The sequence below is a fragment of the Chinchilla lanigera genome, unplaced genomic scaffold (assembly GCF_000276665.1).
Source record: "Chinchilla lanigera isolate Chin_1 unplaced genomic scaffold, ChiLan1.0 scaffold00013, whole genome shotgun sequence".
In the NCBI taxonomy this organism is placed as follows: domain Eukaryota; kingdom Metazoa; phylum Chordata; class Mammalia; order Rodentia; family Chinchillidae; genus Chinchilla; species Chinchilla lanigera.
Genome location: NW_004955414.1, coordinates 31474855 through 31489122, shown reverse-complemented (window position 1 = coordinate 31489122; position 14268 = coordinate 31474855). Strand labels below are relative to the sequence as shown.

Here is a 14268-nt window from a genome sequence, read left to right as displayed (position 1 = left end):
TTTTGGTTTTTCTCTGGTACCAGGAACCGAACTCACGACCTTGCGCTTGCCAGGCAGGCGCTTTTGCCACTGAGCTAAATCCCCAGCCCCTATTTTCTTGAATTATTGCTCTTAAGGGCAATCTGATATTAGGCATCAACATATGCTAACTATGGTTGTAGTCTAAAGTTAAAAAAGCAAAACTAAATCAGCCTAAATTTCAAACTTTTGCTTTAAGAAAAATAAACTTTATAGATATATACTTGAATGGTACACTAATAGTTTAGGAGAATCAGAAGATCAAAAAAGCAAATAGCAACAGATATCATACAAATGATTGTTTGGGGAAGACAGCACAGCTAGCCATGAAAGCTGGTAGCAAGTACCTGAGAATCAGGGGTAAACTGATTTATTTATTTTAAAGGTAGGAAGCTGCACTTTTACATTTTGATTTAGCTGTTTTTTTTTTTTTTTTTTTTTTTTTTTTTTGGTTTTTCTCCGGTACCGGGAACCGAACTCGGATTTAGCTGTTATTAAAGCATATGTGTCTCACTTGTTACAAACCCAGATTCATACTGTAAATGATGGAAATCACTGTTCTGGAGTGAATGGTGTGTTGACTGCTGTTTTCAACATACCTTCCTTGTTGGCACCGAAGAGAAGTGAATGAAGCATTTTATTAAAATTGAGGCTTGTGGCTCTAATCAAAGGTCATGGGCTGGCTCTCACTTTCTAGTTTCAGATTTGTCTATGTTTGATCAGGAGGCGGCAATGAAATTATTATGACAAAGACTTTGTACTAGCCTGTATCTGTCTGTTGAAACTTAAAAGTCTTTGGAACTGTGATGCTGACAGCATGTGAACATTGCAGGAAAGTGTAAGCTCTATAATGTCTTAAAGAAACGTCCACGTATCATCCTCCTTTTGTGTTGTTTGAAGGAGTTTCAGATACTATTAAGGTACTTGTGAAAAGGTGTTTTATTGATTAAAGGAGATTTTTTTTCCTCCAGCAAATATGCATTGAGACTGTCTTCCTATTACTTTTTCTGCTCAATCCCTGCTGTATACAACATGTTCATTAACATGTAGATATGCAATGACTGAAGTCAGACTGCTTTTTAGAGTGGAGTTGTCTTGATATAATGAGCTCCTCTTTAATGTTCAAAAAATTGTTGTTACTTTCTAAAAGAGGTTGTTTGTGAATTTCATTAAATTTAATCTCCTCTTCAAACAATTTCAGCATTGTTCATTTTACTACAATTAAAATGCTTTCTGATGCTAAAAAATCACTTTTTACAGATGTATCACAAATGTAAGCACTGGGAGAAGGCCTTTGTTTTTTACTTTGTAGGAAAAAGCTGCTACTTAGCTGAGAATTCTCATGTTTTAAATTGGTGCTCCATGTGGAAAATCAGAAGAGGGTATACCTACTGTGTTGCTAAACAGGCTCGTTTGCTCATAAGCATTAGGTTTTCCAAGTAGTACATTTTGGTCCCTGGACTAAAGCATAGGTCTAATCATAGTTGAAAAATAAGGACCTTAAACTTGTCTTCTCAGCTTACTAGAGTATAACCCTTTTGACTTAAGAATGTTGGAAGTCTTGAGAAAGAACAGGTACAGTAAAGTTGGATTTCTTCTTTGGAGAAAGGTTCTGAAAAAGATGTATGAGAAATCTAACTATGTTCCTAGTTGCAGAGCACTGATTATAGTTTCATTTTTGTAAATTATCTCTTCTACTTAGGTCATGGTCAGCGGGACTTGAATGGTATGAGAGCAATCCCTGGCATCTGCTGAAGACCAGGCAGGGAAAGAAATAGGGTGTCTTTCTAGACAATATTTAGCAGATGGCAGATTTTAAAATTTCCAGGTAATAACAGAATGTTTTCCAGGTGAATTCCAAGATGGATAGTTTATGGAGGAAAGGGTTTGGACAGTTCAGAATAAGTTATTTGAAATCTTAGAGGTTTTTTTTTTTCCCTTCTTTTTTTTTCCTTTTTGGAGACAGGGTCTTGTTATGCAGTTCAGGCTGGCCTTGAGCTCACTTTGTAACCCAGGCTGGTCTCAAACTCAGAATAATCCTCCTGCCTCAGCCTCCCGAGTGCTGGAATTACAGGTGTGTGCCACCATGCTTGGTGAAATCTTACATTTTTGTCAGAAATCTGAGTCCTACTATGATCAATGCTCAGAAAAAAAAAACAAAAAACAAAAAACAAACAACAAAAATCAATGCTCCAGGTTGTTTCTTCCTGTATTGTTTCCAGAGGCCATTTTGTTGATATTAAAACAGCTAGTTAAGTCAGGAGTGCATTCAGAGGTTCTTGATAGAAAAACTGTATAGGAAAAATATTTAGGATAATGGCTAATTTTTGAAATTGTGTTTTGACTTCTCATAAAGTGTGCCAGTTTTCTAAACTTAACAGGGGTCTGTAGTTGACTGAACTAACTGTACTCCTATATTGGCCTGTATAAGTTATTATGAGGTAGCTCTATGTCAAAAGAACTTTACCACAGAAGAGGGCCTAAAAAGAAAGGGGAAGAGAACCAACAGGAGCGGGGTAAGAAAAAGTGCGAGGGGTGATAGATACTGTCAAGGCACATTGCATGTATGTGTGGAAATGTCACAATGAAATCCATAAGTTTGCATAGTGAATATGTGCTAATAATTATAGCAAACAAACATGAACCAAAAGGGTTATCATCTTTATCACCCAAAATATAAGATAATACTTTGATATGAAAAAGGAACAATTCTTGTGCTACATAAGGCAGGAAATATTACCATGGTCATGTTAGAGTTAATAATAATGATTATAATCTTACTGATGTTATCATTTATGGCTAATAAATGATAATAATAATGATATTTCATCTCATTTCTTTTTTTTTTTTTGGGCAGGGTTTGACTAAGTACTGCAGTCTGGCCTTGAATTTGTTTATGTATCCCAGGCTGGCCTTGAACTCGTGGTGAGCCTCCTGCCTCAGTCTCCTGAGTGGTGGAATTACAAGTGTTCACCACCATGCCTGGCCTAATAGTAATATTCTAAATATTATAGTTTATGATATAAAGGCAACATTTTCATTTGAGAAATGAGCATATTTGAAGGTGATATCTATGTAAATTATGTATAAGTCAAGAGTAATTATAGAATGGTAAACGAGTCATGGAATGTAATGTTTAGATTAACTCTCATGTGGAGATTGCCAGACTTGTAGTAATTAAATCAGAAAATGCTTTACAGAAGAAAGGAAGGTTGGTGAGATGGGGCTAGGTAGGGAGGAGGATATTAGTGGGATAGTATGTAGTCAAGAAGAAATTTAGATGTAAGGATGGCTTTACTGGGTACATTTAATGGGGAATAAATTTTCCAGAAGGGAAATTAGGGTGTGAAGTAGGGACAAAGAGACAGGGATAAGTAGAAGAGCAAGATCTTAAGAAATTTGGCCTGTGTGAAACATATGCCATATAGAAAATTCCTAGCCTTACTTTTCTTTTCTTCACACTTCACGTGTACACATGCACACAAACTTTAGTTATACTCAGGACACTAACATCTCTGATAACATCTTCCACATTTTAAGAGAAGTTGGAGTGGAGAGATGAAATTTTATAAAAAAATAGTTTTGCTTAGTTGTGATTGGAGTATTTAACAAGACTGAAAAGAAACACTGCATTTTGAGATTATCATCAGTAATTCTGGGGATTCTGATGCTTGGAAGAGATTTAAATGACATTAAAAAAGAAAAATGATTTGTGACAATCAAATTATGATTTGTAACAAGAGTCAAAAATCAGAGAATGAAGTTAGAAATATGTGTATGCAGTTATCTGACTTGATCTCAGAAGTGCTATCAGCTGAGACCTATGAATTGTTGTGTTATTGGTCTACAGAATAAAATTTGTGTACACTTTATATTTTATGAACTAAATTCTCATGGTCTTTATTTCAAACAATTGAAAATGGTAATTTTTTAATATTAGCATAATTTGAATACAGGTATAATTATGATCAGAATAAATTGTTATTTGCTAAAAGCAAAGTCTTATTATATGGCTTGATAAGGGGCCCTTCATCAATCTGCAATATAAGTATTTTAATTAACATATAAAATGTTACAGATATTTGTTGTAGGTTAAAACTTACATTTTTCTGGTCACTTCTATGTGTGCTTATATGATTATATTTGATTCTGACCTATAAATGTTGCCTTTCAATTGTGTTTGAACATTTAAACCAAAAGATATAGTGGGATACTTCTATTTTAGTGGGAGAAAGTGTAAAAATTGTAATATTTTCTGACAGAAAAATGGGATTAATGCACAGGTAGTTTTTAAGAACATATCCATTTACTGTAGTTTTCAGCCATATTTCTATTTATTTCAATCAGATTTAATTGATGATCAGAGAGTGTTGTTGATTTGGGGACATGTAATAGCAATGCTTTTGACTGGTTTTCTTTCTTGTTTTTAAGCCATAGATGTAATGAATTTCTGGTAATTGTGACTAAGTAATATTTCCAGAAATTCTGGCTATTTGAACCTATTATGAAAGGATCAATTTCTAGTGATTATATCTTCATTTAAGGATCTTTTATTAGATGCTTACCATAGAAGATCAATAGAGTATAATTAAGAACTATGATATTTTCCTAAGTCCTTAGTTTGAAGCAAACACAAAACCTTTATTGCCTTCTCTTTCACATAAAAATATAAATTAAAAAGCCCAGAAGTGATTTGTCAAATTTTCTAACCAGAATATCAATATCAGAGTCTTGAGAAATATTTATAATAAAAAAGTCTCATTTTGATATAGAATTATGAAAACATACTATTATATTAGTGATGCATATGAACTTGGTCATAATTTTACCTAAATAGTCAATGGCATATGGTAGGAAGAATTTGTGATTATTAATATTTTCATCATATCTCTACTTTCTAAAGTGACTTAATTTTTTGGTAGAGGAAATACTTTGGTAAAAATTTTATGTGTTTAAGACTTTGTATTAATAATAGTGATAAATTATTTTATTTAAGAAGCACTTAAATAACCATCATACCTGAGCAAAAATAATACAAAAAAGAAATAATTATAGTTATATTGGTAGCTAATTAGTGATAATTTAGATTCAATAAATGCATGCACTGAGAAAGATTTAACAAGTTTTCATGGCATTGTCGTTTTTAATGTAAAAATTAAAGAAATACTTTCCTTTTCAGATTGTTGAATTTTTAATGTTATTGAGACCACAGATTCTGTTTGTTTGCTTGTTGTCCATTTGTTATGGGTTGGGAATTTTGCAAATTGTCCTACTGGCTGGTGTGTGATTGAGAGTAAGATGTTTCTGTTTCTAGATATTTCTTTGTGAAACATTCAGAGGTGTAACCCTGTACATCTTTTAAGCAGTGATGACCGTATCTTTTGTCAAAATCAAATGACATTCAATACTGATATTATGGTGAGAGAAATCAAGAGACACCTAATTATAATTATACCCCCTAAGTCAAAGACTTTGTCTTCTTAACTGTTCTGATGCATTATATCAGTATGTGCAGAAGATCAGATTTTTCTTTTTTTCTTTTCTTTTTCTTTTTTCTTTTAAAGAGAGTAGTACATGAGAAACAAACAAACAAAAAAAATAGAACAGTAGCAGCATACCAGTATCACGAACATAAACAAATCAAAGCAAGAACATTCAAAGTAATACAGGGTCTCAAGACAAATTAATACATATCAACAGTGGTTATTACGTTGCTTATCGCTATCCTCAACTACATTGCTCAGATTACTAGATGTAAGAATGAAAGATTGCTCAAACCATTAAAGAGAATAAGAAAATAATTCTTTGATAAAACATTAGAGATAATACAGAGTTTCACTAGACAAGATGGTAGGAGGTCACCATTATATTTCCATTGCATATTGTTACCTTCAAATCAGTTGCTCAGACCACCGGACACGAGCATGCAAAGTCGATCAGAACATAAAAAATTGTGAACATTAACTGTTCCTTTCAATACACCATCAGACAACAGCAATACAGTCACTGCAGCTATTCATATATATATATGTTTTGCCTTCCTTCTTCCTTCTTTAGAAGGTCAGATTTTTCAAAGGTAACACAACTACTGAATTTTGACAGTTCAAAGTTTTTTTTCTTTGCTTCTCTCTCCTTCCTCTTCTTATCACATGTAGGATTTATTGGAATAATTCAGACTGACCTCTTTCTTGACAGATTTACTTTTAATTCTAATAGTTTATAGGAAAGAGTAGAAACACAAAGGGAAGTTAGTGTGTTTCTGATTCTTCATGTTTTCCTAAACCTTTAATATTTATGATATAGTTCAGTTCTTAAGAGAATGAAGATTGTTTTAGGTAAGTTTTGGAAAATCATTATAGCACTGTATAATTGGTGCTATATAATTAGCTTTCACAGTGATTGATTTTGGGATAAAGTCAAATGTGAGCAACATGAAGTCAAAGACTATGTCTTCTTAACTGTTCTGGTGCAGTCTGCAGTGCTGAGCCTGGCATGCAATATTTATTGAAAGAGCAAAGGAGAAAAAAGATGGGAAGGAAGAAAAAAGGATGAAAAAATTTTACGTTGATTAGACAAGGCATAAATTTCATGTTATTCTGTTGTGATAGGAGTATATTCTTTGAGCATGACTTTGAAACTTTGGAAACCCTGCTGCTGAAAAGTTTTAAGCACTTTTATTTGCTTTTAGTTAGCATGGCTTGCCATTTTCCTCCTGCTTATTTTTGTTAGCTAGTGTTGGAAAATAACAAGACTAGAGTTTCTTACAACATTTCAAGGAAAGTTTTGATGATGACAGTCATCATTTTAAAGACTCGAAACTATTTACTTAGTCCATTGACTGAAAGTAGTTGTATTATTCATCGTTCAGGTTAGATTATGGATGAAATGATGTTAGAGTTTAGGACTGACAGAGAACCTCAACAATGAAATATGTAAGTCAGCCAAGAAACTCATCTATACTGTTATTATAACTTTGTTTTTTATTTGCTGTAAATTTTATCATGATCCTGAAGTTAGGAGTACTTGTGTTAGATTACCATCAGTGTTAAAAAAAAACCTGAAGTAATCAATTTTTTTGAGACAGAGTTTTGCTGTGCGGTTCAGGCTGGCCTTGAACTCACTATGTAGCCCAGGCTGGCCTTAAACTCGCAGAGATCCTCCTGCCTCAACCTCCTGAGTGCTGGAATTGCAGGTGTGTGTCACCATGCCCAGCTAGTAATCAATTTATAAAGAGAAAAGTTTTGCCTCATGGTTTCAGAGATTACTATCTGTGGTCACTTTCTCTGTTTCTTTGGGCCCATGGTGAAGCAGAACTTCAAGTAGGAAGCACATAGTTGAGCAAAGTTGATCACTCCATGGCCGCTGAAAAGCAAAGAGCAAGAGAGGAAGAGTCCAGGGTCCCCTCCAGGACACAACCCTCTGACCATCTCTTAACAGCACCCCTGGCTGGCAACCCAGCCTTTAAAATATGGCCTTCGCGGACATTAAGATACAAACCATAATAGGTTCTAAGCTATGTTAAGTAGTCCCATAGTGCCTCTTCAAAGACGTGGTCTCAGTGGGGAGAGATGAGTGGTGGTTTGTTGCCATCTACACACTTCAGTTGTGAAGTGCTGTTGTTTCAGGGGTCCCCCTTCTGCAGGTGGATTACTTATTGGAAGAAAAGTTAGAAAACAAGATAATATTTTTGAAAATGATAAATTCCTTGACTTAAAGTTTAGATTTCAATCCTTTTTTTGATACTTATGTTTAATAATAATTTTTACCATGAAATGTAGTAACTAACATTGTGTAAAAATGAAATCTATATTCACATAGTATTATTTCTTAAATAAGTTCCTATGTATTAGAGATTCTTACTTCCTTCAAGGTAGGTATTGTATGTGCCATTTCCAGTTTCCTGGTTCTCCAAGTATGTGAGGCACCTGTTATATTTACCAAACCAGCCTAATTTATAGAATCATCCCTGAGAAAGGCTACAATTCAAACCCTTAAGATCTTCATTTGTAATGTTTAGGAATGTTATATAAAGTTTTATGTAAATATACACACATAACCCTTAATGCCTCTGTTATGCTGTGATACCCTGCAACTTTCACGATTGCTTGCTAGCTGTATAACATGTATTTTTCTGTTTTGCATTTCACTTGAAAGATTTTTATCATTTGTAGAGATTTTTAAAAAGGAACGCTTTTGGGCCAGGGATATAGCTCAGTGGTACAGCACCTACCTGGCAAATGCAAGGTCCTGAGTTCGATTTCTAGTACCAGAAAAAAAACCAGTTATAATCTCTGAGTTTTACTTCAGGGTTTTCCAAAAACTATTAATTTGTTTTTGGGCTATATGTATTAATGTTCAGGATGTTGGAGAAAATTTTAGGTGTTACTGTAAAGATTTTTCTCTGTATACAACAACATAAACCTATTTTAGATTTCAATAAAGTATGTAGAATTAGGAAAATAGAAAGTGTCATAGAGATGACTAATAAAATATATGCTCTAAATTTGGTTTAAAAGTTACTAGAACATTTATTCACTCATTCAGTTGCATGCAGGGCCTTGCACATGTTAAGTCATGCTCTGCCATTGAGCTACACTCCTAGCCCTAGACTAGAATGTTTCTAGAAACTCTGTCCTTCGTTAACCTAGGAAAAGAATAAAACATATATTTGATTAACTTTGTTTTGCACAATTTTTCATTTTAAAATTATTTTTGTGTTACTGCCAGAAGTTTAACTCCATATTAATAAACATTATGGCACATATGCCAAGTGAGAGTGTCACACGGTGTAAATCTATTTAAAGTGTACTGTAAGTGGCCCATAGTTGTGTCTTGGTTTTTATTAAATCAGAAAATCTTTACCTTTCATTTAGAATTTTTTTTCTGAAACAGGGTCTCACTGTGCAGCTCAGGCTGGGCTATACTGAATGAGAATGAATTGTCTTGGGTTATATATAAAATATATAATATAGTCAATGTATATTAAGTAGCAAAACTTCTTCTCTCTCTCTCTCTCTCTCTCTCTCTCTCTCTCTCTCTCTGTCTCTGTCTCTGTCTCTCTCTCGGTATGGGAAATCAAACTCAGGACCTTGCTCTTGCCAGGCAGGCACTGTGCCATTGAGCCAGATCCCCGGTCCCCTTTTTTTAATCTCTTAATATTAAATTATTTAACAAAGTAACACAAACCCAAGTTTAACAATGAAATAAGAGAACTTATGTTTGCTTATTAACAATAAACATTTGTCTTCACAGGCACACATGTATAGGGAGGCTGAAATCAAATTACCAGTAATCCCATTTTACTTGCCAAATCACATAAGTGCATGTAGTGTCTGATCCACATGGGTTTCCAACTGACCGTGTGTGGCAGGCTCGGGAGGCTGAGTTAGCACTGCACTGGGCTCCCTCTACACAGTATTCTGTTCTTGCCCACAAGTCTGCTCTTGAGCACCATATAATTGAGTCATAAACAAAATCGCTAAAACTCATAATAATGTTAAAAGATTATGATATTGCGGGACCATATTACTAGTTGTCCAGAGCTGAATGCAGCCAGAGGCCTTGCTTTGGGCAAACCTGCTTTAAGCATGCTTCCTTTCAAAAAAGGTTTATTGGAATATAATTTCCCTATAATAAAATTCACTTTTAAAAATTTGCGTTTTTAGACATACAGGTTTGGAAAACTTTACAAATGTATACATCATGTAACTACCACCGCATTCAGGGTACATAGTGTTCTCCCGTGCCCTTTGCAGTCATTCTGTCACACTTTTACCTCACATAACCAGCAAATTCTCTGTATAAGCTTATGTCTTCTACATCATCATTGTTTGATTTCTTTCACTTAGTATAATGCTTTTGGGTTTCATCAGTGTGTTTCAGGTAACAGTCATTTATTTCTTTGGTTTGCCGAGCAGTACTCCGTTGTATAAATGTGTGACAATTTGTTTTTTCACGACCACTTAATGGTTATTTGAGTTTTTTTTCTAGTTTTTGGAGATCAAGAGGAAAGCCACTCTAAAGATTTGCAAATGGGACTTTGTTTTGTTGTATACTTTCATTTATTTTGGCTAACTACCTAGGTATGCAATTATTATGCTGGATGATAAATGTATATTTACCATTTAAAAAAACTGCCAAATAGTTTTCCAAAACAGTCGCATCATTTTTTGGTCCCATAGTAACTTGTGTGTTCCATTGTTCTCTAATGTCACCAGCATTTGTTATTGTCACTTTTGGTTTAATTTTTAAATTTAGTGGCTCTGAAAGCCTTATAATAGTATCTCATTTGCCTAATGACTAAAGACTGAGAATTTTTTCATGTACTTATTTTCATGGGCTCATCTTTATCTCTTTGGAACAATGTCTTAGAAGTTGTTTTTTTACTAAGTTGGGAGTCTTTTATAGATTCTGTGTATGTCTTTTATCTGTTGTATATTATGTAGCTGTTTCTCCCAGAATGGGCTTGTTTTTTCATTTTCTTTTTTGAAATATGTATACATCATATGATGTCTGAATCTAAATAACATATGCATTACCTTACATACTTATTTGTGGTGAGAACACTTAGAGGCTATTCTTTTTGCAATTTTCAAGTATACATATAATACGTTGTTTTAAATGTAGTTCACCATGTTCTATAATAGATCTCTCAAATTTACTCCTGGTGCCTAGCTGAAATTTTATATCCTTTGGCCAAGAAGATATATCCTTTTATATCCTCTCCCCATGTCATTATAGCCCTTCTTTTTAACAGTGTTTTTCAAAGAGCAGAAAATTTTTAATGTTGATGTGGTCCAATTTTTCATTGTTTTCTTTTATCGTGTGTGCTTCATAGAATTTCCCTGAAGCTAGGAAGTTTTTTTGCATATTTTTTTCCTACAAGTTTTAGATTGGGTATTTAGGTCTGTGATGTATTTTGGCTGCATTTTTATGGGTATGATGATGTAAGTGATTGGTCAATGTTCTTTTATTTTTTCATTTTTGGTACCAAGAATCAAACTCAGGGCCTCGTACTTTCCAGGCAGGCTCTGTGCCTCTAAGCTACATCCCGGGCCTTTATTTTTTTTGCATGAGGAGCTTCAATTGTTCACAACTATCTTTTTGTAGAAATTAAAAATAGAGAAACATTTCAGTTAATGTTTCCCTTATGGTTAACATTTGTAGCATTATTTATACCTTTGGTAAACCCAGATTTCCATCTAGTGTTATTTTTCTTCTACATGAAAAATTCCTTTATCATTTTATGTGGTATTGGTCTGACGCAGAAGAATTTGCTCCATACTTTTGTTTGTTTGAAAAAAATCTTTATTTTGCTTTCATGTTAGAAAAATATTTTTGCTAGTTTTAGGATTCTAAGGTGGTCGTTTTAATTTCTTCAGTATTTTGAAGATGTTACTTCATAGTCTTTGTGCTTGCATCACTTTTGATGGAGGGTCTGCTATCATTTTCCTTTTCATTGCTTCATATGCATGTATACTGTCGTACACATGTGTACCGTCGCCTTAGCCTCCACTGCGACTGTTTTAAAAATAGTCTCTTTTGAACTGTTTTTGGAGTTTTTTGGTTATGATATACCCATGTCTTCTTTATGTACTTTCTTTGGTTTATTCAGCTTGTGCTTTTTGGAGGTTCTTGGATGAATGCATTTATAGTTTTGTGAAAATTTAGGAAGCTTTGGCTGTATTCTTTTTTCTCTTTTTTCTTTTTCTTTTTGGCTTTGTCTATATTCTTCCCTCACTTTTTCTTTTATTCTGGGACTCATCCATAGACCACTTGATGTCTGTTAATGTTCTTTTCTTCCTGTCAGTGCTTCAGTAATTTGTATTGCTTGAATGATTTGTGAGACTTCAAATTCTGTTAATCCCTTCCAATGTGTTTTTCATTTCTGATATTATTTTCTTCCATCCTAGAAGTTTTATCTGTGTCTTTTCATATTTTACGTTTTTCTTCTTAGCATGTTGATGTTTTCTATATTTTTGAACATATGGGGCATAGCTTTTAATATCTTTTAGCTTTCTTCTCTGTTAATCATCTCTGCCACATCTTGGTCTGTTTGTATTGACTGATTTTTTTTCTAATCATGAGTCATATTTTTCTGCTTCTTTGTGAGCATGTGGATTTAAAAAAATTATTCATACAACATAAATTCATCATTTCAGCAATTAGAAAATTTTTGATTCCACTACTGGAGATTGAACCCAGGGACTTTGCACTGAGCTACATCCCCAGTGCTATTTTTATTTTTCAACGTGGGGTCTCACTAAGTCACTAAGTTATCCATGCTGGACTCAAATTTCAATTCCGCTTCAGCCTCGCAGAGTGTTGGGATTATAGGCATGTGCCACCACACCTAGCTCATTTCAGCAATTTTAAAGTGTGTAATTCAATGGTATTTGGTACATCCATAGTGTTTTACAGACATTATTATCTAGTTCCACAACCTTTTCACCACCCCCAAAATAAAAGTGTAGATGAAGGAGTGCTGTAGGAGAGTAAGAGGATATGGAAATGGCAAAAAATCTTTTAAAGACATCAGCTCTGTCTGTCAGGCAAAAGAGCTACACCAAATGGGAGTGTCCCTTGTAATTCTTATGGCTTTCATGCGAAAGAAGTAAAAAGGACACTTCAGCAGTTTCCTAGTGTATCTACTGACCATCAAAAGGAAAGACAGTGATGTTGACATTCTTACTCTGAACAAAATCAGCATCACAAATGCCTTCTCATGTATTACGGTGCTGGAATTTTTGGAAACATTTTTTGAGTTTGAAAACTGCACAGCAAGGACAGGACTCATTGTCCACAGGGCCAAACTACTTTCTTTTTGGGATCTGATCTGAATGCTGTGAAAGTATTAGAGGATGGGATGGCCTTATCTATGCTTATGTAAAACATAGTAGCAAGATTCATTGACCTTTAGTATGTGTTGTGCTGGCTCAAGGTGAGGTGTTGAGTGGAGGAGCAAAATTTACTACAGTGTATGATTTCAGGTTAATGACTCCAGACAGTGAGATGAGATTTGTTCTCAAAGATATGGGTACAATTCCAAGCTGAGGTAGTGCCACCAGGTTGGCTAAAATTATTGGCAGTAGACTAGCTCTCACAGCTTTGTTTGTCCCTCAAACTGTGTTTAAAGAAGCTTTAAATATAGGAGTGGCTCAAGAGGTCTTGCAATGTTCAGATGACACTAAATCTCTAGCAGAGGTAGCAGGGTGGATAATAGAATTTGTAATGGGCTACTGGCTGGCAGTCATCAGAACTTTCAAAAACTGAGTTTCTTCAGGCAAAGAGCTATGTTTAGAGGTGACATTGCAGACTGAAAGAGACCTTTTAGGAATAGGGTGGAGTGGATCTGCAAATAAAGAGGCCATTGCTAGGAAACAAAAATCTAATGAGTAGTTTTTTTAAAAATGCAGATATATGACAAGTAAAGTTCCAGTTACTAGTATGTATGAAAATTGAATGATATTAAATATGAACATCAGATTACTTTGAAGTCTACTATTAGTGTTCACATTTGATTTTACTAATTTTCAAATATCTAGACTCATTGGCCTAGTTTCTTTCACTTTAACCAACATTTGGCTAACATATACAACACATTTTGCTTAAAAGTTATTTCTATTAATTCCTGCATTCCTATAATTGTTGTTAACCTATAAGTGAAGATAAGATTTTAAAAGAAAAAGTTTATATACAAACCTATTCCCAGGGTTACTCTCTGTAAAACTCTTCCCTGGAAATAATTTACAAAATTGGCTTAATGAATTTTTCAGTTAATGAAAAAAGTAGAGAGGAAGCAGGGGACAAGAAAATAAAAGAAAGTGTGATCAATTGTATTTTTATGCTCCAATCAGCTGGAGTAAAAAGTATGGGAAATGGGTCTTCATTTAAAGAAAAAGGATACTACCTTCTACAAACAGGATACTACCTCTACAAACTTGGAGCCTTATTTACTTGACCTTTTCAATAATTAATTTTCTATTTGAAATTATCAACTAAATAGTGACAGTCATATAACGGCAATGAACTGATCACAAATTGCCATTTATTTGTGTACCCTGAAGTTTCCAAGCATGTGATAAATTGTACTATTGGTAGTTTCACAATTGAAACTGTCAAGGATTTATGAAGCATCCTGCAACATAAATTTGCATTTTATACCAGAGTTTTAATTTTTTTCTGAGAATAGTTAACTTTTCTTTTATAACTAGCTATCTTTTCTTTTTTTTTTTTCTTTTTTTTTTTTTT

The 14268-nt window shown here is 34.0% G+C and overlaps 1 protein-coding gene and 1 pseudogene across 9 annotated transcripts in view; both read left to right on the top strand.

The window, feature by feature from the left end:
• Positions 1 to 14268, top strand: part of Sox6 (SRY (sex determining region Y)-box 6) — a 566848-nt gene that overhangs the window by 43351 nt on the left and 509229 nt on the right. The gene's annotated exons all lie outside the window — the stretch shown is intronic.
• LOC102027170 lies at positions 11552 to 13228 on the top strand (annotated as a pseudogene).